General features: G+C 39.3%; 1 protein-coding gene across 11 annotated transcripts in view; it reads right to left on the reverse strand.

Annotated features, from left to right (window-relative positions):
• The window catches only part of B3GALT1 (beta-1,3-galactosyltransferase 1), a 228,654-nt gene that overhangs the window by 19,241 nt on the left and 183,711 nt on the right, over positions 1 to 25,702 (reverse strand). Inside the window, exon 1 of one of the 11 annotated variants that reach the window (XM_030017464.2) lies at positions 1,562 to 1,627. The exons of 9 other annotated variants lie outside the window; for them this stretch is intronic. The gene's annotated coding sequence lies outside the window, so the exon portion shown is untranslated. Of the gene's footprint in view, positions 1 to 543; positions 832 to 1,561; positions 1,628 to 25,702 lie in introns of those variants that run through there. One more of the 11 variants, XM_030017465.2, reaches the window with a different exon arrangement.

The following is a 25,702-nucleotide window of genomic DNA, read 5'->3' on the forward strand; positions in this document are numbered from 1 at the left end:
ATAAATTATTTTTCAATATTTACTACCTGCTTTTAATGTGAACAAAAGGTAAGAATGACTGTTCATTAGGGAATTTTATGAAAAGCTTTTAAGTCTTATATAGGGAAAATGCAAGTTTCAGAATTTCTTGTAAATGTGCCCACGCTGGCGAAACTTCCCTAAGCTTTAAGGAGCTACTGTGTAGTCTTGTAAGAGTTGATAGGTAACTCTACATGAAAGCAAATCTGCATATGAGTGACTTTTCTGTATTTTCCACTTTATATTTTTTCAATGAATGTACCTCTATAAAAAAGGATTTTCTGTTCTTTTTCAAAAAGTGCCGAGACAGCCTACATAAAACAATTAAACTGTGTTTTCATTGCTTTTTTTCTCATGCTTAAGAATGAATTATGCACCTATTTTTTCTCAACAAAATAATTTGCAAGTTAAAAAGTAAACAGTTTCCACCATGACTAAGCTGTGAAGTGCAATTTTCAATTGCAGAAGATCAAACAGTTGAAAGAAATATTTAGGAATATTTTGATCAACAAACGTCAGATTTACCATGGCTGAGGGGAATGGGATAAATTACTGGTTAAGAAACGTGAGCTTGGCATGAAGGACCATTCCTTGGCTGGCAACATATGGAAGTGGGATCTCAGTGTTGGTTTTAGCAGCTTTTCTCTCTGGCTTGGTTTGTACATCAGGAGCTTTGTAGCTATAAATTCCCATCCAAGTTTTGCAGCTCAGGAAGTATTTTCTATGCAGAAAATAGTTCCCTGCTTTCTCTGAGCAGAGACTTGAGAGCTGCTAGGTTGGCCACACACTGTTCAGTGTTTTTCATACACACAGAGCACTCCTCAGGGAGTCAGGTGATAGCAATCAGCTTCAGAATGACTGCGGAGAAGCTGCTTTCTCTGGTGGTGACTAGGAGCGTGGTCTGCACTAGATGTGGCTGCATGGGGCTTCTGTAGCTGCATTTTCTTCATGGTAAATCTGCCTTTGAATAAAACCGGCCTTGGAGAACCCCCTGTAATGGTGGTGGAAGACAACATGGTGATAGATCAAGATTCAAGCTTGTCCAAACTAGACACTGTGCCTGTCTGGGTTTGGGTATTTCATAAAAGCAGAACATGCACAGTTGGTTTGCTAACCAGAAAAAGAGTATGATTTAATAAAATCTGGTATTTGTAGGAAATGGAAATGTTTTTTTTTCTCCCATCTGGCATGTCTCAACATTACATTTTCAGTAGCCCATTTAGTGTTTTGGTTGTTTTTTAAAAATGAGCCTCCTTGTCATAGTCATTGCATGTTTGTGACAACCTAGTCTTCTCCAAAGTCTCCAACAGTGGTATCACCCAGCTGACTCCATGTGGAAAGAGATGATAGGACAGACCAGACCCTGAGGACCATCTGTACAATGGATGGGTTTCTAAAGTTTTAGCAAACCAGCTGTGCTTGGTCAGATATTAATCTAGAATGGTTAATAGCTAGATTTTACTCAACTCAAAATAATGTTAGAACTTGGGACATGCCAATCAGCAGTTCTGTCTTGCTATATTGCTGATTGCAAGTGATTTACCTGGAGCCACTGCATGCTGCTCTTAATGGGAGTTTTGCTGCTGACTTTAGTAGCAGGCATTTTAGGTGTATAGCCTTTGCACTAACTAAAGGGGAGAGAAAAGAAATGAAGAACATAAAATGAAAGAGCGGAATAATTTTAAGCAGAAATATTTTTCTTTTCATTTTCTTTTCTTTTTCTTTTTTCTTTTTTCCTTTTAAAGTTGCCCAGGAGATGTCAAGTGTCAGATCTGTGCATTTTTTCCCATGAATGCTTTTCAGAAACAATTTTAAAAAACACTTTGTGACTTCATGTTGTGATAGGTCATTTGTGATTACATCAATCATGTCCTGTTACAGCAGCAACGTGTAAATTGCATCTCAGTATGGTTATAAACAGATGCAAATAACATGTTTCACTTTGGGTTACCATAGCCACAACCATTATTTTCTTTAGCTATTGTGCTGCACTCTATTGTGAAATCTCACAGCAAGGTCCCTTAGCTCATGTCACCACCAAATTGGTTACAATATTTTGCATCTAATGAAAGTTTAGGACAAAAAAAAAGAGGCTTTGAGTTCTTAAAAAAAAAAAAAAATTCAAGGGGAAAACCTTTAGAACTGCTTTAACAAAATCTTTATTACTCATAAAACAATTTTACATAATTTATTACCAGAGTCAAAAGGTTAAATTACCTTCAAGTAATAGTGTTTGAAATAAAATATACTGCTGTTCTTGACTTAACCTTCTTAAATTTCACTATTTCATTTCCTTTGTATTCACAGCAAAGCCTGTGAAATGGTGGTCTGGGTTATGACACTAAGAATAGATGACAGTGGCCTTGATTCTATAGATGTCTACCTTAGCGGCACTGCCGTTCTCAATTAATCTTTGTCACAAAAAGGATGAGTAACAATTATGTGAAGACTGCAACACCTGAAATCACACTTACAGTCTCTGTGGTGATCATAACTCATTGAACTGGATAATGAATCTACTTCCCATAATTTACATGCTATCAGGGGCATTGGAGGAAAAGTACAAACAATTAAAACTTTTGGATTTACTGGGAAAAGTTCTAAAATAATTTTGAACCTGCCCATTAAGGTGTCGGTCATGATGCTTGGGGAACTTTGCTTTGAACCGCATCGAAACTGGGGGCACTTCAGGCTGGAAACATTGATTATTGCTACGTATAAATACATTTTTACAACCTCGGAGCACAGCTTTTATAGACAGTTACTGGAGGGATTCTTCCATATCTCAGGTGTATCTGTATGATACCTATATTTATTGTAATCGTTATATTTCTTTTACCTGTCAATGATGGAGAGAGATTTTTTTAAAGGCTGAAAAATGCCTAGAATTCACATTATTTTCTGATTTCTTCCACAGCAATGAGGCTAGAAAATTTTGTAAACAGTCAGTTTAGGTGATCATATAATAGCATAGCTCCAACATTTTGTGCTTAAGAAAAAACATTAGATATTATCAGATGTCCAAGGAAATTGTTGGATGTTGTGACACTGTGGCTACATGGGCTTTTTTTTTTCTTTTCCCTGGAAATAATCCCTATGTTGAAGAGGTCCCAGAGCCTTGCTCTGTCCATCCAGGAATAGGTTGCAGTTCAGTTTTTTTCACGTTTGCATTACAGTAATTAATGTGAAGTTGTGTTGTGAAGCATTTGTCACCGTGAGCTATTTATATGTCAAGCTTCAAGTTTCTAATTCCCTTTGTGAAGTAGTTGTGATACGTTTAATGCAAGCTGTTGCTTTCGAAATTGCACCTGTCTCTCGCAGAACTGTAACATAAAAAAACCCCCAACCAAACAAATTACTTTTGTCTTCAACTTGGAAAATATGGCCCATACTTCAGCCAGATGACTTATTCTCAAATATACGGAAAACATTTCCTAGACATGCACTTTTTTGGTTTTTTGTTTGTTTTTTTTTTTTGGCAATTGGTTAGTCACGATTGAGGTTCCCCAGTTTGCAGGAACTTTTCTGGGCATGGTTTTCTGATAGCATCACCTTAAATCTGGCAGAGACAAATAACTGCAGCTCTAACACAGCCAGGTGGCGGCTGCCTGCAGCTGGCTGTGCCCCCTCCCCTCCAGCTGGTAGGTGTTCCTGGGATGCTCCCCCAGCACCTCTCCAGCTGCAGCACTGAGTGCCTGCAGTGCCAGCCGGGCTTTCCAAACAAGTTACTTTGCAGAGAAGGGGTAGTCCTCTTGGAAAAGTGGGATTTGCCTCCCCTTTGGACTGAAAGGAGCTGGAAAGACATTTTATTGGCTTGGCCGTTAGCCTTAAATACATGGAGTGCTGCTTTCCTGCTCAGGAGCTGGTGTAACCATCAGCTGGTGTACGTGCTCACAGGCCCACTGACCTCAAGGCAGCTTAGTCCAGCTGAGGACCAGCACTTCTGGCTGTCAGCTATTTGTGATTGAATGAAGCAATGAAGACTGGAAACATGTTTCTTTTTACTTTATCATAACTAAATGGTAGATGGGGTTTTGCTTGAACTTAAGTGAAAACCTACTTTTACTGGGGATTGAACAAGAAAAATTTCAGCTGCAGGAGAGGGCATTTTTTGCAAAGCTATTAACATTTGAGAGCAAGGTAGCGTCAGGCTCTTTCAAATAGCACATATGGAGCATTTCACAGACATGACCCCAGACAATTTGTCAGCATTTAGTTTTCTGAAGCTTGTGGTTGAAAGGACTGTTGCACTTACGCATTCATAGAACATGCACTCAACACAAGAGGCCGTATCTCTTGTGGCAAGGATTTAAAAATGGGCTCAGAGTAACTGGAGTTTTCTGGATGAATCCAATAAAGGAGTGCATGCTGTAGTATATTGGTAAATACATATCCTTGTGAATCCACAGGAGTAAATTTGTCCTCGTTCTTCTACAATCTTTCAAAAGTGCAGCAAATTGTGTCCTCAGCTGGGACACAAGTTTGAAAAATACAGTTTGGGATCATAAATGGTTGCTGCCTCCTTAGCTAAACTGTAAATCCATTCTGGGTTATCAGCTATGCTGACTTAGTCCACCCTCTTTCCCAAAAGAATGTTTCTTTATTTTTCCACTTTATTCCCTTTACAAAAATTGTGAACATTGTCTGGTAGTCTCAGTGAAAGAAACCTGGGTGTCTCTGGAGAAAGCAGTCAGTTAACAGCTTTTCCATTTGTGCTCAGATTAGAGTTTAACTTGAGCCCTATGAGAGCTGTTGTAGGCAAAAACTGAGGAAGTTTTCTCCCAAATGGTTATTGATGAACAATTCGTGAGAATTTCTCAGTTAATAACTCTTATCTCCCAGGTGGGCAGAATATGGCTGATAATCTTGGGTATCTAATAAAGCTGCAAGAAGAACTGCATTCTGGTAAAGAGTAAATCTGAATTCCTGTTTCAACTCACTTTTATCACTTATGTCGTTAGAGATGTCCTTCATGTGTACTTTTAAAGTTTTCACTAGGGAGCATAAATTTCAAATCCTGAAGAACTGTGTGAGTAGTCAGGAATACTAACTCTGATTTCTCACATATTTTGTCTGTGAGCCTTCCTAATTAGGGGTATTTGCAGTGACTGGTAAGTAGGAAAATAGATAAGCAAACTTTTTCCTAACGTGCGCGCATGTGTGTTTGACGTTCTTTCCCTAAACATAACAGGGCCCATTTCTCTGGACTCATTATGCTGCCAGCACATTTTGCTTTCTCTTTTTCCTATTGTGACTAGGGAAGCGTAACCATTGCAATTGCAACTTCTCAGAATAATTGGAAACTCTCCAGCTGGCTTCTCCACCTGTAATTGTGTTGTCCCTAGTGGCTTGATGTAGGTGTAAATGTAGACTCATTGTCTATACTGAAGGATTTCTCAAAACATAGGCAAAGTAGTGTTATGTAAAGGATGGCCTCAAGCATATTCAGAGTTGAAAAGCAATGAAAGCAGTCTTTCTCCTCCTCCCAGCTTGACTTTTACTGAGACTCTACTGTGGCATGGGTAAAGCATGCGATTACAGTGCTGCTCCAGAGAAGATTATGCAGCAACTTGTACACAGTGTTGCTCAGTGCTTTCTGTTGCTCTGCTTTGGTGCGTTGTGCCGTTAGCCATCTTCGGTGTCAGTGATGCTGTCTGCCTTGATTCTGATGCAGCTCGACAGACAAAATTCTCTTTTTACCACCCACTTTTCTTTGGGATGTGTTGGCTTCTGCTTGGGTAGGAATATAATGCAATACTGATAGAAATCAACTTTGTGAAGCAATAAACAATAAATATGTTCTGTCACTGTGCCCAAGGGGAATCATATCATACCTTAGTTATCCATGTATTCAAGGCCAAGCCTTAAGGAGAAAGAGGGTACATGAATATACAGTGTAAAAACATAGATTGCGACTCTTAGCTCTCCATCTGGGGACCTTCAAGAGCTTTATAAACACAAGCTCACTGAGCAGCTGTATACCCCAAGGAGGCAGGTAATATGGTAATAAAATATGCCAAGCAAGTTAAGGGTCCAAATTTTAATACATACTTCAGGGTTGTAAGAATTAGAGCGGTTTCCCAGAGAGACATTCTTCTGGGAGACTCTTTTTCTTATAGAAGCAACATAAGATCAACCCCCCTTTTTGATCATTTTCCAAACTCTGGGGGTGCTTAGTCTTTGCGTAGAATCAGAAGAGATTGCTATATAAATAACATGAACTTAGACCTTCTCTGGAGGAAGGTGTTTGGCTCAGCGTGGCTGGAAACAACAGGGATTCTCCTGAGCATGTTTAAACTCTGTGCAGGTCTCCCTCAACATCCTAAACCCTTCTCTCGCTTTCGGCGGTCTCCTTTCAGCATTATTTTAATCTGAGAGATCTCTTGAACAAAAGAGATTTCAAAGCACTCTGCAATCTGTGGTTCCATTTATTTCCCAGCTATTCTGATATCAAAGGCAGCGTGAAGTAAAAACGGTATGAAATGCGGTAAAGCAGCTGCCGGGCCAGCTGTTGTGGGATCACACAGGCCATGGGAGGAACACTGCTTTGCTGTGTGACCGAATGCCTGACGTGGGAGTCCGTTAGATGACACAGCCAGTGTCTCCTCTGGCGCTTTCTATCTAGTGAGGAAGAACGTGTACTCTGACTCACCCTCCTCATATGAAAAAAGCCAGAAAACATGAAGGTGGTGCAAACATCAGTAATGCTTTGTCGTGCAGCTTGGGAGAAAATAATTGATTTCCTGGCACTCTCATGCAAAGCAAGGGCAAGAGCTGCTGGAGAGGCGGGGGGTCTGGCTAAACCCTGCCGGTGCACAAAGGAGGACAGGCAATCCTGCCTGGGGCGTGTGGAGTGAAGCCTCCCCATGCTGTGTGGTTCAAGGTGAGGGGAAGACAATCTAAATGCAGAAAATTTCAAATTATCCTCTAAAAGTCTTTCTTGCTACCGATACAATGAAGAGTAATGCCCCAAAGGAAAGGGATGTAAATAATTTCTTGATTGTTTCTTTTGGCTACATTGTAACAACATAACTAAGAGTGTCCCCGGTACTTTTAAAGAGAACTTCAACATTTTATTATTCTTTCTTGTGCAAAGAAAAGCTCTCTCTTTCTCTGTCTTTTTCTTTGAACAAATTAATTTGCCAGTCTGTATAGCTCAGAGTGCACATACTTTGCAAAGATGCTGCCATCTGCCATTTAGTTTCCTTTCTAAGCTGTGATCTTAGACATATATTTCAGGGAAAAGGAAGGCAAGTGGTTGAGTTTATTTTCCCTTTGTGTGAACAACAATGGGAATAATTCCAGAGCCAGGCAGTAAGGCTGCCTGAAATGCCAACTGCAAATCACCTTTTCAGCGAGGCATTAATTCATTCTGTGAAAAATATGCACAAACTGGGTAAAAGAGCTCCATTTCAATTCCTCCTCCTATCTGCTGGCTGGATCAATTAAACTCCAAATAGCAAGTTTTTGAGATGATTTATGTCAAATTATTTTTTTACTTTTCCTAACCCTTATTCCTGATCGTCTTCCCTCCTTCTTAACTCCTTGCTACACATGCCTCCTGCAGAAGATGGGGGAGCAGTGGAGGGTGCTGCTGGGTGCATGGCAGGGCCAAGGCTGCCTGTCCACAGCCCTGCCAGCAGTCAGGAACCCCTTAATGGCTGAGGGAGATTAACAGTCCCTGCCTGAGGAGGAGGAGGAGAAAGGGGGTCTCTTTGCCCCTCCTCGGCTGTTTGTGCCTTGTCTTTGGAGACGGGAGCTTCAGGAGCTGAGAAATACTATGTGAGATCAAGATGGAAAACGTTTCTTTGCATCTGCACCTGGGAAATTAGAGCCACCGTGTGTGTGTAAGGTGGCACCGCCACAAAAAATATCCATGTGTTCATTAATACTTTATGATTATTTTTAGCCAGATCAGTTCCCTAATCAGATCTGCCTCATGGTCACACAAAAGCCTGGATCAGAACAGCTAAGGGGCATCATCAGCCTGAAGTGAGAGGACGGGGCAAAATGGGGTAAACCTGTTTTCATGGCCCCACTCCTCCCTTAAATGATCATGAGAGAGCTGAGGGCTCCCCTTTTTCCTCTGGGGACTGTAGCAGTAGCCCCAAGGTTTCCTTGTACAAGAATAAGACCAAGCAAACAGCTCCTTTCTTCCTCTTGCATTGATTGCAAACAAGTAATAAACCAAAAAGCCTTTGCTTGCCTATTAAATATTTAGGTTTAAATTTCAGTGATGACTGGAATGTTTGGAAATCAATTCAAGCACTTCTTGAGAATTAAAAAAATAACTCCTTTTTTTTCATTTTTTTAATTTGTTTTCACAATACCTAATGATTCTTTGTATCCTTTGACTCTCCTGAGATCACTTTGAACTTAAACTAGAAGCCTAATTGGATTTTAACAGGAAACTTGTTCGTGCATATAGCAGCTTTAAAGGGCATGAATAGTATAGTGTTTGAGAAGATTGATGTGATTTTCTGATTTTGACGTAAAATGAAAACATAGTGAGGGGCTGTCACAAGCCTCTGAATCAGCCAGATTCTTTTTAGAAGCCAAAGACAGCTCTTGGCTCAGGTAGGCTATTCTCCCACACATGCCTTTGCCAAAACAGAGTGTGTGTGTCGGGGTTTTTTTGCTGTTGTTTTTTTCTCCAGATGGTGTAACGAGGGATAGACTGCTCATTGCTTGCCAAGGGTTGTATAATATTGTAGCAAAATGCAATCCCAAGCTGCAGTTTTGAAGATAGCGTATCAATCACTTACTCATCAGGTTCCTACACTTCTTGCGTGTAGGGTCAAACCTCTGTCATCAGGCCAAACCTATTAACAACTTTCATCCAAATGTTTTGAGAGTGATGAAATTTGGTATGTTTTTACTCCAAATATTGGTTAAAGTGTCCACCGTTAGGATGGTAAGAGCCAATATGCAGCTGATCCTTTTTTTCTTCTGTACCTCCAACCTAAGTCACTAAATCCCACAGGTCAGCTAAAAATAATGCTGCTTTGGGTTTGTCTGTGATTTTTCTGTATAGTTTATCTAAAATAAAAGCAAGAAGTATTTGCTGTCACAAATTACTTACTTCCATGATTGTGATTAAGTCATTTATTAGCTTTTGAAACACACTTTGAGTTTGGGATTTCCCAGGAAACTTTAAAAAATAACTTCTTGCATCTAAATGAAGTTATAATAATAAATAGAGATAAAAATGAGATAGAACAGTTTTCCAACTAAAGGGTGCGTAGTTTTTCACTGGATTGATATCTGAGTCTTCCTCCTGTTGACACTCATCTTCAAAATAAACCTGATATGAATTGCACCTTCACTAGGTAACAAAATGGCAGAATGATCCACCTTCTGGCTCTCGGGTGTTTGGGAGAGATTAAACATATCTAGGAAAAAAGTCACCTCCTGAGAGTGGCATGTACACACAATTTAGTCACTGTAATCTAGAAAGCTTCCGATATAGAGAGGTTTAGGGACAAAAACAGTTGGGGGAAGTCAATCATGTCTGTCATCTTTCAGCTTTAACTTCTTTATTTGTCATAAACACTTTGTGTTATAGGGACTGTGTCCGTTCAATCTCACAGCAATCCAAGATAGCCAAAGCGGTGGTGACTTAAAATTAGTGCACTGACATTTATGGTAATAAAAGCAATTTTAATATGGTGATACACTGCCTTTTTAATAAACTACTGCAAATAGGCTCTGCCATGTAGCAGGAGAGAGCAGGATATTTTTTAAATACTTCAGAATGACAGCTTGTATGAAAAACACATGTAACAAGATTGCTTTGCCATGAGCTATAAAACATACGAAAAATCCTCCAAAAACCAAGAACTGTTTTTAAGAGTGATCTGACAAGCTAAATAAGAGTAGGCTTGCTAATTTAGGCTGTCTGGAAGGAGCGTAGATGAGATTGTCAGCATCTTAGTGATACGACAACAGACAAAATCTACAAACATTCTTTAGCTGCCCCATACGCTGTATTTGGACGACCAGAAGGATTTTCTGCCTCAAGTGATACCAGATTTTTATCCTAGCTGGCGGGAAACAACCTGTAAATTATAGCTATATCTGGCACATATGGAAGAAAAGCCATCAGACGGTATCATACATGAAAGATGGTTTCTCAGTTGCCTTGGTCAAGTAACTAAAAGTTTAGATGTACCATCTTTTAATTTGAGGAATGAAGAAACCAGCAGTGACAAGAACAAAACTGCAAGTTTCTAAAAGTAGATATATTGAATTGAGAGGTAGGTCATTTGTCAGCCATCCCTGTAGATAAAATAAAATGGAAGACAAAAAAGTTTGCTTTGTATCACAAAGCCAGAGACTGCAGCACAAGATTATGTATTCTAAGGCATCTACCTCTCTCTGTGTACACCTCTAGAGACACTGAAGAGGGTCTTAAATTTCAGCATGTTCCAGCATCTCAAGTTCTGGAGGGAGAGAGAGACTGCGGAGAGTTGTCTTCATACAGCCGACATCTGTAGCCTCGAATGCCATCCAGATATTAGGCACCTATCAAATAACAGTGCCCCTAGGCATCTGCTGTTTAAAAACTGCCCTTCAGAGGGAATGTGCAATCTTCTGTAGAATGGATTATGCATTTTACAGTCCTCATAAGAAACCAGTCTGAAAAATAGGTACCAAAACAATTAAATCATCTCTGTTGGCGGATCTCCTTTAAGTCTCTGAAAACCTGCTGAGAGAAGTGAAGTTATTTTTGCAGTACTTTTTAGACGTTGTTTAGCTGTAACTTTACCTGATACATGCGGAAAAGGAATATAGCAGGGCATTTCAATTCTGCCTTTCTTCTCCATTTGGCAGTTGATCTTGAGTGCCCACATAGCCTATTAAAGTCATTTCGCTATAGCGTTACTATTGACATTTGAGATTAAATGCCAGGGAATGAAAGAAATTTTTTTAAGGACTATGACTTTTTGTTTCAGTACAACTTTGTCAGGACCACAGGACCATAACAGCCTGCTGTAGTGTGTTATTTCAATCATTTCTTTCTACCTAGGAAAAAAACCTCTGATTAGCACAGCTACTATCCCTTTGTTACAACGTTTATACAGAATTTGGCAGTGTTAATACAACTGAACTTAATGGGAGCTGTGAATGCTTGGCACTATCATCTTGTTCCTGTTTGCAGTGCTCGCTTATCTCCTTTCATCCGATAAGCTACAAAGCAGGATAATTCCTTTACGAAAGCAGTGGTGGCTCTTGGCACTACGGCACTACACTAAAGGAATTTTTCAGTACTAAACCGATGCTTTATACGTGGCATTCTCACCCACCCTATCCTCATTCAGTCTGAAAAAGATGGAGGCCAGAGAGCTGGGACGCTTTAGAGGCTGGCCTGAGAGCACCCGCCTGGACTGCCCTCCGCGTGGCCAGCAGTGGGGGGGAGCACAAACCCCTTGTGTGGGGAGGTCTGCTTCAGAGCCAGTGCCTAGGGGTTTTGCCTCTCGTGTTGGCTCTGGGGCAGCATCCCAGCAGATCTGTGTTAAGGCCTGGGAACTTAGTTCCGTAACTTTTGACCAAAAATGCAGGAGAGTCTGTGGAAAGCTCATACTGGATTTGGTAGCTATTTGCAAACTAGAGATGTCCCACACAGATCACTATTTTTCAATATTTTCAGCTGGCAGAAATGTAAAACCCTGTAAACTATTTTTAACTCTCTGTAGGCAGATTATTCTGATCCGGCGCATCCAAGAATTGCCTTTAAATACTTGGTACTTTCTCTGAAATTATGATAGTAAAGGACAGAGCTGAAGTAATTTACAGATATTATGGATTAAGTGAAGACTACAGAGTGATTTGCATGCCTAGTGTTATTCTAACTAATTTAGAGCTCATTTCATCTAGATGAAAGAATTTTCATCAGAACTATTTTGGAGAAGACAAGAATCACTTAATTTTGTATCTTAAAACTGCTGCTGTGTGATCAGATGCTTTTGCAGACTTAATCAAACAAAGCATTTACAGAAAACAGCTTCTTTCTATCATTATCCTCAGCACTATCACATTTCTAATTGGACTTGAATGATTCTTACTCCAGAATAAACTACACCTTTTACTGTTACCTGCTGCATAATAGACCGCTGCAGCTTGCATCAGTTTCACAGAATATGTCAGTCTGCTTTGTTAGACTCAAGATATCAAAGAACAACATACATGGCACTATTTGTTTCAGGTGTGTCACTGCAATTCTTTCCTCCTTGCTCTTTTTTACCGTAACTTCTCCATTACTTCCAGACTGGTCATGTGAAACTATTCTGGATTGGTATCTTTAAAGGTCCCCATGAATGGCCATGTGCTTGATCTCAGTGGTGGATGAAGTGTTTAAATAATGATGGAAGCAGTTGTAGCACAGTAATTGTGCTAAGATTTCAGAAGTCAATAATGATTTTAGTTGCTGCAAGTTTAGGGTAGCATGAATATGAATGTAGATAGCATTACATTTTGGTGTGCTTCATGAAATAAAATCTTCCAGTTCTGTGTCTCACTTTTAGAAGTGCTAGGGCACACGTATGTGTAAGTTAAACTGTTTCAGTATTTTATCATGGTCTGAAACAATCCCAAACTTTCAAGGGCAATGAGCAGTAGAAGAGGTGCTTGTGAGGTGTTCATATTAATTGTGATTGTGTGCAGCCTAATAATAAGCTTTCCGCTCTCCTGCTTGATGGAAACTTTTCCTTGATGTCCACTGGATATTAAGCAATTTAATGACTTGATGAGCAAGAGCAAGGTGATCGGAGAAGTACTCTCAGCCAGCTAAAACTGAGCATGCAGCTCATTTTGCTGCTCTGCATTCTGTCTAAATGGGGCATTCAATTATAGGCATCGCATTTGGGAGGAGTTCTTTGGTTTACAGTGGATGCCTGATAATGTCATTGGCAGTTTTCTTCTTCCACCCTGAACTGATGCATCTTGTATTGAATGTTATAGCGAAGACTTTGCCTGAGGGTTTGCCTGAACAATTTAGTTGGTTGTATCCCACTGCATAAGAAAAGACCTTCAGGGAGCAAAGCTAGGCCAGGGATCTGTTGCTGGAGTCAGCTAGAAGGACCCGCAACCTGCACGCAACTTGGGAGTGCAGTGCTTTCTCAGTGGCTAATGAAAGGGGTTTTGGCCAAGGCTGTGGCTGTCTTTCCTCTTGCTTTTGTGAGGGTTATTACAGTCTGCCTGGGCCTCCCAGTGTAAATAGCATTTACAGCAACCAGTGTTGTCAGAGGTTACTTGAGGAGAGATTCTTCCTTTCTGCTGCTCATACTTCTCTCTGCTCCAAGATGACGTGCACATGCGGATACAGTTTCCAGTTACAGTTTTGACATTTAAATTTATAAATGAGTCTCAAGCTGCTTCTTGTGCTACTGTCGTTGCTGTCATCTCTCTTTCTTCTCTACTGAGTTGGGTCTTGCGATGTTTGCAAGCTTTTTGCTGCTTAGTCCCTTCTTGAAGGGGACCCAAAATCATATGAAATACTTCTGAAATGGCTCCACAGTATGTTTTCAGGCCTGTTGTGATATTTGTTTTTTTTAAAGTATTTTGAATAGAGCCTAGACTGGTACATTAGATACAGTTCTAAGAAGTAGAGGTCTTTACTATGACCCCTGTGTTGCCTCATGGAAGGCTAGTTAACTCTTGAACATCTGCAGCTTCCTACCAGGGATGTATAGCAGCGTCCGATCAGCAGCAACTGCACTGCCATAGACTCCAAACAAGAGAAATCCAGTATGTCTTCCGAGGAAAGGCTAATGTACCGAGGTCATTTGAAAGTCCTGCTGACGCCTGGTTTTCTGTCTCCTGTGCCTATAATTGGCCTGGGCAATGCATGCCTGTTTATATCTCACAACATACAATGCTTGCTTTCTCTGCTAAAGGTTATGCTGTTTAACTGATTAATTGTTCAATGCTGACAGACTAGATTTAGCAGGGGCATCTCTTGGATTTTAAGAAAATGCAGCACATTGACTTTGTAAATGTAACATCTGGCTTTTCCTATTTTAACATGTGATAACATTTAAAGAGCCAGTCAGGCTTCTGGGATTTTAAATACCAGATGGGAATTTTATATTCCTGTATACCATATCGTATCTAGTAAATACTGCAAGAAGCAGTGGCTAACTCAAAGAAGACCTGCACTTTTCAACTCACAACTGATTGTGCATTCACTTCTGTTGCTACTTTTAGAATTCTTGTTATCACCTCTGTCCTGTCACCACCCTAAGCCTCGTCCATGTCCAGCATGTCTGCTTATCTATAATGCTTTTTTTAGGAGCAAGATGCTGCATTCTTCTTTTGTTGGCACTATCATAGGTGCTAAGCTTAAGAACAAATGGCAGTAAGGAACTGGGCTGTGCCCAGATCAAGATTTTCGTGGCTCAAGCATTTTAATATAAACACCATTATTTTCAAAATAAATAAGGCCTTTGGAGTCTTTACTCTGCATTAAAAAAACAATATAAAAACCAAGCAGACTACAAGCCAAACAAAATTTTTTAAAATCCTGATGATGGACTTCTGATGCTCTTGCATACAAGTCCACTCTGTTTTGTGTTCTGTTATCTGTTATGCTTTACAAGCAGAACAGAAATGCACCTAAAGTAGTCAAGATAAAGTAACTCGTATTCTCCTAAATGACAACTAAGCTGCAGCAGCCACTGCACATACAGGTCCTATGTGTCAACTGCTATATCTAGCCTGCAGTGGGAAGAGAAATAATCTGTTTCTGATGAAACAACTCTTTAAGATGTATGGTGTCAGTAGTGGAGATGCTGAGATGTGTAAAAGTAAACATGTACAGTCCAATATAGCAGCGCATTAGATAGTTGCAATAGTTGTTATCAGTGCAACTTTCATATTTTCAGGCTTTAGCTAAAGATCTCCATCTCCTTTAATGAGGATATTGCTTAAAGTGGTGGGAAAATTCATGATCAGAATTTTGATATGGATGGAATCCCAAAAGTCATATTAATTTAGATTTGAACAGGGTTAGATGTGAAATTATTGTTTTAATTTCTAAAATCAAGCATTTTAAAAGCTTTGAAATACTTAAATATATCTTATTTTTGATTTCGTATCATGATTAGAAATGTAAACACTGAATGGCTGGAGAAAGAGTGCCTGTTCACTTGAGATTTGCAGCTCACTATTGCAGTCTCAGAAATTACGATGCTCATCTGAGCTCCAAACCTTTAAATATTTGCTTTTGTCTTCTAATGTATACGGACATTCCTTTGAAAATACCAGATCACATAAACTGCATAATTAGCACTGGATTCCCTGTATAAAGAACAGTAATCTAGAATTGGCAGACTGTAATCCCTGTTCCTCATGATAAATCTGCTGCATAGCCGTTAAGTTATTATAGTTTCAAACAGTTAAGTGATTAAAATAAAAATGAAACTCGTGTTATCTGACATTTTCAAATTGTGGTTTTGATGGACAATATGAAAACAGCAATAGTGAAAGAAAAGTTTTATATTCCTCCCATTTCACTGACCTTCATCCTTATTTCTAGCTTTTCCGCTCAAATATCAAAAGATCTAGTGTAATAAAGGATGACAGGAAGTACATCTGACAAAACTATCTCTTAAGTCTTGTTGAATAAAACATTTGGTGGAAATGCTTCTTAGCGCCAGCAGGTTAGCATTAAAAGTGTAATGGTTTTAAAGGAAGCCTAAACACCCCTCTGACAAACGACAGCTCCAGATTTTAAAATTAAGTTTGAGATAAAGGTGCTGCTGAAGTTATCAAAAGAAACATACCCAGCAGTTGCCTAATGCACATGCTCATGACAATACTATTTGTCTGTCAGAAAATTGCCCGCATCGGTGATCTAACGCTGATGATGCTGGCACACATTGTGTAAAGTGGAAGCCCTGATCATATTGTCAGTCACACAGCCAGGGTTCTTGCCCTTCTCTTTTATACAAAAAGTTCCCCTTTCAAATTTCTCTAGCATAGTTGGAGGCACCAGTTTGCCTGAGCTCTGAATTAACAGTTGTTTCTATTTGCTTGAAAAATAAATCAGAAAAAAACAGCCTACAATAGCTGTTTTATTTTGCTTATTTGTTTTCAGTAATAACCATGCTAAATACTAAAAATACTGAAGGCTTATATTTTAGCTAAGCTATTCTGTACAAAATTCTCAGAACTACGCATACATGTTGAAGCCTAATCTAAGAGTGTAAATTCCAGGCAATTATTTAGACATATCTGCACATGCTTCCCACATGGGGTTTTTGCATACCAGGTTTGAAAAACCACAGACAAGGTACAAGCTGAACTTGACTTCTGCTGTGAACTAGTCAGTGTGTTTGCACAACTTTTCTAGCATTCTCCATCATCCCCAAAGCCACACCACCAGGGAACATTGTCTCCTTCAACCTCTGATGCCATCAGAAGAGCCTGTTCTTTATGGGCAATTACGAATGCAGAATCCTTTTTCTGTGTTTTATTTAATATGTTCAATTACTTTGTATTGGTATTAGTGTTTTTTTCCAAACTGAAATGAGGAATACAAACATTTTTGTGCTATATCTAGATACTTAAAATGCAAGACTACTAATATGGGCTCCTTGCCATTATTTATTGCTCAGGCAGCATTCAAGGAGGGTCAGGGTCACCGGAATGAGAATGAAGTTCTCATCACTTCACTCATTTTACATTTCTCTTGGAAAAGGTATCTTTCTGGGAATCATTTTTCCTCCACTTTTCAGAAAGGGATATCAGTAAAACTTGGAAATTTGAATGTAGAATTCAAAGATCTATGTTTAAAAATGTGAAATCAAGTTCAGTCATCAGGCAATGCTGACCGAAAGTGTCTTTTGTTTGGTTTCTTGATAACAAAGCTTCAAGATAAAATAAACAGAACATTGCTTAAGTTGATAGATACAGTTTTAGATTTAGAATTCTTTTAAGACTTCAGAAGAAAATGCCTCATTTTACTCTTAAAAGCTCTGGTATCAGGTAATTATCTAAAAGTTGGGCTATTTCTTATTCAAAGACATTTCTGGTCTCATTATCGTTATGCAGACACAACTCCCATTGGAATCATCCTGAACTTTGCTTCTGTGACTATTATGGGTTTGAATGAGACACTGAGATTTCCAGGAGACTCACTGTTAGATTTTTTATGCTTTGCTGTATCTTCCATTCCACTCCTCCTTTATTGTGGCAAAACTACTGCCCAGTTTTCTTTTGTTCCAAAAATCTATTCATTCTTTTTTAAGAGGACAAAAATAGAGGTGGGAAAAAAAAATCTCTGTATCAAAGGAAATGAGTATTTGTGTCACAGGAAATACTTCCTTTTAAAAGTTCCTTGAAAAACTGCAATAAAATAAAACCTGAGATATATTCTGGGTGGACTGCAGTGTATAAATATCTGTATTTTGACCCAATCTGTTTTAAGCAAGTCCATTAACAAGAATGTAATTCGTTTGACTTTTACATTGGTATAAAACAGCAGGCAAATTAACTAGATGCTGAGTATATTTAAATTATAATTTCTCCTGGCAGTAGATCATACGGTGAAATAATTTTTCCAGAGATCCCTCCCCCTGCCTTCTAACAACCTGCTGTTTCTTGCTACTGTTGTCATCAGAAAGTTCTTACAGACTAAAATATACTAAATTAAGCAGACGTTAGCCAAGAAATAGATGCAAAAGCCGCTACAATAAATGCTCCCTATCATTGAATGGCCCATACACATAGGATTTCCAAGGTTCAACAAACTTCATCCAGTGCATTGGGTGTCCCTGGGAAAACTCTTTAGAGAAAATGAAACAACCCCTATGCACTGAGTGAATTCATTCAAATATGTGAGAACAGACAAAAGTGTATAGTTGGGAGAATACAGCTTCATCTGTAACGTCACCCTTGCACAGAAGATGAGCTTGGAAAAGAAATTTCTTAAGACTCTTGTGTACAAATCGTGTATTCAAAAGATATTGGTTTTTATGGCACATTGCAGTTTTCTGTGTAAGACACCCTTGGTGTTCCAAGGACAATAATTAATTGGTTATCTGTCGAGCTTATCCCCCAGCTAATCACCTCCGGTTTTGCTAACATTCACTTCTTCTCTAAAGGTGCTTTTTCTTTCAAATTTTATAAATGATTACCATAATTAATTTAAACATGGAGATTTGTTTGCAAGCTGCCCTTAGGCTGAAGTCTGTGGTTTCTTTTTCAGGCCTTGCTGGTGTTGCATACTTAAAATCATGTCTGTTCTTTTGTCTGCTATATAATATTGTCTCACAAAAAGTGCTACGTCTCCCTACAAACTGAGTCTTACTTAGAAAATTCATTAGTTAGTTCCCATTGTCCTTCCTATGTTGCATATTTTCCTCTCTATTTATAGTTTTATGTAATTTGCTTTGCTTGGCTTTGGGTTTTTTTATTAGACTGTGAGCTTTTAAGTTCAGGGATATAGGTTGATTTAATAGGATCTCATTTGATAAGATGCCGGCAGGTAGTACAGGACATAAATAGTAGAAATAATTGTCCATAAATGCTTATTAATGCAAATAGAGCTCCAGTACTTATTTAGAGCATTTTATTTCAAATTTTCTGTTTTGATCTAAAAGTTCTCTTTGTATTAGACTCTTGCTCATCCAGCCTGTGACGTTAAGCCCTGAAAGTTCTGCTGCTGCCAGGGGGTCAAGGGGAGATGCGTCACCAGCTAAAAGTCAAGCTGAGTGGTTTCAGTTGCTATGAGCTACTAATTTGATGAACCTCCATATAGGACAGGTGTAATATGATGTTTGTTTAATGTTCCCTAGCTTCCAGATGTCCTTGCCATTTCTGAACAGAACACTGACACTTCTGTCATCAAGTTTTAGTTTAGAATCTTAAACTTGAGGTAGTTTGAAAGAAATGATTTTGTGAACTTTATGACAATGATTAAAGAGAAAAGAAGTTCTACCCTCTCCAGAACAATAACGAGAGACCAGATGACACATCTTCCATACAAGAAATAAGATCAAGCACTTTGAAAGCCAAGGCATTTCAATAGAAGCTTTTCAGAGCAGACTATCCAATCACCTCACATAGCAAGAAAATAATAGAAGCATAGAACGGTTTGGGTTGGAAGGGACCTTAAAGATCATCTAGTTCCAACCCTACTGTCATGAGCAGGGACACCTTCCACCAGACCAGGTTGCTCAAAGCCCCACCCAACCTGGCCTTGAATACTTGCAGGCATGGGGCATCCACAACCTCTCTGGGCAACCTGTTCCAGTGCCTCACCACCCTCACAGTGAAGAACTTCTTCCTTCCATCTAATCTAAATCTACCCTCTTTCAGTTTAAAGCCATTACCCCTTGTCCTATCACTACATGCCCTTGTAAAAAGTCCCTCTCCAGCTTTCCTGTAGGCCCCCTTCAGGTACTGGAAGGCTGCTATAGGGTGTCCCCAGAGCCTTCTCTTCTCCAGGGTGAATAACCCCAACTCTCAGCCTGTCTTCATAGGAGAGGTGCTCCAGCACTTGCTATAGAAATGACCCTATTAGGGACAGCTGTACAAGTGACAAATCTGCACATAGATTGCCAAATAAAGTAGTACAAATTCTGTACAGTAGCTGTGCTTTTTAAACCTTTCAATTTTGTGAAATATACTTCTCTAATGATCCTCATGTTGTTATTCCAATAATAGATTACATCCAATCACTTCAGGATTTTAAAGCTAGTCTGGAAAAACATCAGAGAATGTAATTTATCATGCAGTTGTACTCAGCTGTAGTGAGTTGACAGACATTTCCTCCTACAATCTTTGGGATCACTTTTACCATTTGGTCATGAATTTGGGAAGAGAGATGCCAGGCCATTCTATACTCTTCCCACAGCTGTGCTGGCAATGTTTGCTATCTCTGTCAAAATGGGATAGAACAAGATTCATTTTCTCAATAATCAAAATTGGAGTCCTACTTTATCAAACTGCAACCTGTTTTCACACCTCAAACCAATCAGAACTATGCTGGAGCAAAATTCAGTGAGTAACCCTTACCAAGTGTTCTTTCCAAGCCACTAAGCCACTGGGTACCTGTTTCTTTTAAACTTTCTGATAAGTAAGGACATTTCAGCATACAACATTATTTAAAGTCTAGGCTTGAGATGTAACTTTTCATATTTTTAAAGTTTTCATATTTTTAAAACCTTTGTCTTCCTCTTCAGGGCCAGGCAATTCTGCAGGATGGAGAGAAAGGAGGGTATGGCCATGTAGTTAATTGTTTTTACTTTCTAACTCGCTAGTAAGAAAGTGTCATCACTTTTTAGAATATAAAACTATGCTTGTTTTTTGGTGAAGGCTGCAAAGTTGGAGACTTGTGGAGGCTGTGGAGTATGTTTATTTAGTGTTTCTCAGACAGACCTGGACTTCCTTTGTTTCCTTGTCGTGGCCAGCCACAACCCTGTGGCTCCAACACAGAGGGTGGGCAGGGAAAGCTTAACATCTGCCAGCAAAATGCTCTTTTGCCCTAAGCAGTTGATGTTGTGTCTGCCAGTTGTCTTGCCTTTACTGTGACCTGCTTTATTCCTCTGATTCTGTCTGAGAAAAATGGGTCTAAATTCTGCATGTATAATCTAAAGCACTTTGAATGTTTGTTTCATGTTATCACTGGAGCCTTGCTTATCAGCTGTTTTTAATCCTCTGCAAACATGGTTTAATAGAAAGCATAGGGAAGAGAATGAAGTAATCTAAATCTCCATGTGGATTTGCATCGCTGATGTAGTATAGGCAAAGGACAAATACCCCAAAGCTGTGGATTCCCAATTACAGGACTTGCCTTGTGCATGCTGGAGCAGTAGGAGCTGTCAAGTCTGCAGCTGTCCTCTGCATTGCTGCCATTGGCTCACACAGCAGAAATTACCTTTTCTTTGAGCCCTTCCTAAAGTTTGGTTCCCAAAGGGGTTTTCACCCTGCAGTGACTGAGAAGCATGGTGGGTGGAACAGCTCGTTCCTTGCTTCTCCTCACTCTCAGGCTGTGCTCTCCTGTGCCGTTGTTGGAAAGCACCAGCTGAGTAGATGTCTGCGTGGGGAAGGGAGAGGGATGTTCCCTGTGAGTGGCTTTTTTCAGATTTCCCATCACCGAAGCCTGACAGAGACTCCATTATTTATAATTACTGTAATTTTGTGTTGCCAAGTTGTAATGCAAAATGCCTATGCAGATATTTTTATACATTTACAGTATTGTCTGGCAGTCGGGGACTTTGTAAAGATGGAACTTGTGAATTCTGGGTGATCTTATGAAACTATTGTATCGTGAATGTTTTGATATGGATGCAATCCATGATACGCTGTTAAGGCAGTGTCATGCCTCTCTCAGAACAGGACTGAGGGCTGGGTGAGGAGGAGGTGAAATGGCTGCTGGGCATGCCCTTTAAAACATGGGTGCAGGGATGTGAAAATTCAACCTCTAAAGATTGCCTGAAGAGCTTGAAGCAGTTATATCCTTTCACTGGAGTTGCAGCAAGCCTAAATTTCACTCAATATTTAGTTTTCTAACATTTGCTTTGAAACGCTGCTTTATTGGTTAATTATATAGCATGCCTTTATATGTTCTCTCTTTATAGAAAGTGTTTCCAAAGAAAGTTGTAGGATTTCCTTTTACATTACCTGATTTAAATTAAAAAGAAGAACAATAATATATTGTAGCCATCTTTTAACCTAAAGCACAGCACTATGGTAGTATATTATTATTTTTCATTAACTTGATAATTTGGTCAGTACCAAATGGAAATGTTAACAAATTAAATACACTAAAGTAGAACTCAGTTACATGCAATATATTATTCCTGCTCCTTTGACCAAATTCATCTTTATGCTCTAATGTAATAGGATCAGCCTTGACCTCTCACTTCAAAATGTTGTCATTGTATCATAAATAGCAAATATAGTGTTCTATATACATACTATAATTGCAGTTAAGACTTGACTTTGTCTCATGCTGCCTTGTTTCACTGAAGTCAATGGGGTTACATAGTTAAGCGAGAGCAAAATGTACTCCCTCCATTTAGACTAAAATGGCACATTACAGCTCTGAGTGCTTCTGGGAACATAGTGAAAGTCGCAATAAAATTAAATTCTAATTTATGCATTGATCTGAAATAGGAAGCTTTGAGCGTTCAGGAATTTTACAGAAAATTGCAGCTACAGTATTGAAATTTTGGGCTTGTTTCTTCATTGCATCTTCATCACCTCATTACAGCTCACTACAGAACTTGAGATCTGGTACTGCTTCTCACACAAAGGGAAAGCAGTTTTTGTCTAATGACCAAAGTAAAAGAGCGTCGGACTCATTTTTATCAGAGACAATTAAAAAAAAATAGTTGAAAGGAGCAAAATTATTTTTGTAAGATTGTTTCTTTTTGAACATTTCATAATAAAATGCCAGAACAGTGATATTATCACCACCATCATCACCATCATTTTAACTCAGAGTGAAGAGGGTTGTGATTTACACAAGTCAGTGCGTGTTCATCTGCATTAGATGAGCACACAAACTTGGTTTTTTTCCCCATCTCAGCTTTTTCTGTTCATACTATGGTACTCTCTGATGTCACACATTGAAAAAAATGAAAGATTATATCCTCAGATTCTAACACCCTATCCAAGTGTGAAAAATCACCCAGATGTACATATTAAAGACCAGCTTCTAGGGTATCTACTAGCTTTTTTTCCCAGAAGTACAGAACACCAGCAGCAGTTGTGATTTATCAGGCACTCCAAAGAAGGGACTAGTTTCTTAAACCCACTAGACCTGTCTGTCCTGGGTCAGAGCTGGATCTGGGCTATTGCTGAAGTTTTAATTTAGTGTGGTAGATGCTGCATCCTGCACTGCGGCAGTGAAGACTATATCCTTATGATAAAGTGAAGAAGGCTTAGACAGCTTCTAGGAGGTGGTGCTTGGCAGTAGTATGGAGCTGGCAGCCTCCAAGGGACAGATAATGCTCTGGGGCATGTGTGAGGTACAGCAAGTGAGGGAAGTGGTGAGACAAGGATTTTGTGCAGATCTCAGAAACTCAGAGAATTTGGTCTAAGGTATAACTTACAGTAAAATAAACTGAGATATGAAGATGGGTTGGTGGCATGCCAAAAGTTACTGGCATAAATGTTGATTCTTAATAGAAAGGCATGATTATCTCTTCTTCATGAGTTTATTTTTATGTAGGAAAAAAATTTCTAGTTTTAAATATCAGTGTAATATCTCTGCAGAAATGAATATTATGCATAGAAAAAACTTGGGCAGATCATCTGCACTGACTCACCCCTCCATAAGCAACTACTACTAATACCACACTGTGGGACCTTTTAAGTGAGCGGGTGGGTGTGTGGCATTGCCCTAGGTTTGGCATATACAAAAAGCGGAACATGGCGCCCTTTGGCTCCAATCATTTTCTCCTGCACTCTCAGAAGCTGCGTAGGCCTTTCTGAATGTGTGCTAGAAAAATACAGTTTTATGCTGGCAACTTATTTTCTTTCAGAGACTCATAGAGCAAATAAATGCCCCCAGCTACAGCTCTGCTTTTCACCTCACGGAGAGCAAATGTAGGCTGGTTAAATGGATCAAAGGAAAAAAGTAGCTTGGCCACAAGAAAAATAAGTTCTATAATTGATTGGGTCAAGAGGAGTGCAGGGACACCTGCTTGGATGAAAATGGAATGGCATTTACAGCAGAGACAGGAAATCTGATCTAACACGGCTAAAACAAATCAGGAGCCTCAGAGATGCAAGTTGAAACTAAAGTGAGAGGCAAATGTGAATAGCTTAAGCTGTGGAGGGCCAACCTTTGTATGCTTGGGGGCCGTGTTCATTCCCAGGCAGGTAGATAGGCCAAACCACTATAGTTACATTTCCCATGAATAGCAGCTTTCCTAGGAAACCCTGCTCAATGCAACCAAATTCTCTGTTTCTCTGGCTGGCTTTCTTACCTGACCCCTCCACCCAGTAGCCAAATCTGGCAGGCTCATACATCAGATCAGGCTCCTGGACTGATTTGTTGGCCATCATTAGTTGAAATGAATGTGAATTTGTGAGGACATGTGAAGCAACAACAGTAAAACCAGCCACATCCTCCTATACATTAGAAATGCAGAAAATCTTGGGTTAAAGTTGCAGTTTTCAGGGAAAGCTCTTAATTCTTTTGGCTGCATTCTGCAAAGGTAACGGAACAATATATTCTTTACACACTAAGAGCAGCCCAGAGCACTGTTGACAATATAAGGAAAAATCTAAACTCAGTTACTTTTCCCATAATACCAAGCATGTCCTTCGTGTCCCTCCTCCCCATACTAATGTTTATATCTTTTCCTACAAGTGGTCAGATTCAAGTCCCCGGTAGGATTCACCTGGTAGGCAGAAGTCAACGCAGCTGCCTCTTGCAGTTGCTAGTAAACAAGTTGTTTTTGTCATGGGACACCAGCAGGTGAGCGGGGTGGTTATGTGTGTGGTCAGTTATAGTCCCTATTTCTGGCCTTGTGGGAGGACCACAGCCACCTGGAACAAATTAGAGCAAATGGCTTTAATGTGTTCAAGAGATGGGTCAGAAAATGGGGGTCCACCCAATACTGGTGTAGCTGCAGGGAAACATCAGTGATGTCAGCTGCCTCAGATTCCATCTAATAGGTAGCTGCTTTGCACAGCAATAAATTAGTAACGCAATGGAGGAAAGCTATGCCAACCCCAGCTTGTAAGTTGTACAAGTATAAAAGAGAGTAAAGGATTAGCCCATGCATGTTAATTACCTACATGTATGTGTGGGAGGACAACATGAGTCACTAAACCTATAGTTAATTACTTGTATAATGTATTTGAGTGTGGATGTGTATCTGTGTACCTATATAGAGAACTCTCTACGTAAGTATATAAATATATATGGTTAGCTACTGCTGAATGTTACACTTTATTTTCAACTTTGAAATTATTTTTTTTTTCTAACTAGGATTTTAATGACTCCGCAGAAAATGCTCACTTTTCAGAAAGTCTATGATTATTATAACAGTTTTCTCTGAATTAATCTGCAGAAACTGATCTTGACCTCATTTTCTAGACCTTGGACAAAATGAAACTGAAGCAGTTGCTAGCTACATATTAAGTGACAACTTTGCACAATAATTTGTTAGTTAATTTTGCCTACTTGGTGGCAATTGTCCTTGTACCTTAGGGTTATTTGTTTTTCTGTTATCTGCATTTTCCATATAATTGTTATAAACATGCTAATAGTGTTCTATACACTGCTCTAGTCATATAAAATTTAGACTTAATTTTATTTTTGTGAAGCTGTTAATTATTTTTCTATCCAAGGTTTTAGTGGGCCTGCAGGAAAGAATGGTTCTGATTTTGATTTATTTTGAAGTAAGATTCCCGAGGGCTGGATTCAATAATACAATCCATTTGTCTTAAGCACTGCAAAGGCTCGTGGCAAAGCCTTGAAAATCAATTTTTTGAGAGACAGAGAGAAGTTGTGTAGCTGTACTCAGGTTTTAGCAGTCCAGAACAGTGAGGATTTTTTTTTCTTCAACCAGTCTTTAAATGATTATAGATTTGTTTGTTTTAATAGCATGATAATCAAGTATTTAAGGCTCTAAATATAGACCCTGTAGGTAGAAAAAAGTGGAAGATGTTTATAAGACCAAATAAGAATATACTCCTGAATTAAAAATAAAATCCCATC

Source organism: Aquila chrysaetos, chromosome 6, assembly GCF_900496995.4.
Source record: "Aquila chrysaetos chrysaetos chromosome 6, bAquChr1.4, whole genome shotgun sequence".
Taxonomy (NCBI): Eukaryota; Metazoa; Chordata; class Aves; order Accipitriformes; family Accipitridae; genus Aquila; species Aquila chrysaetos.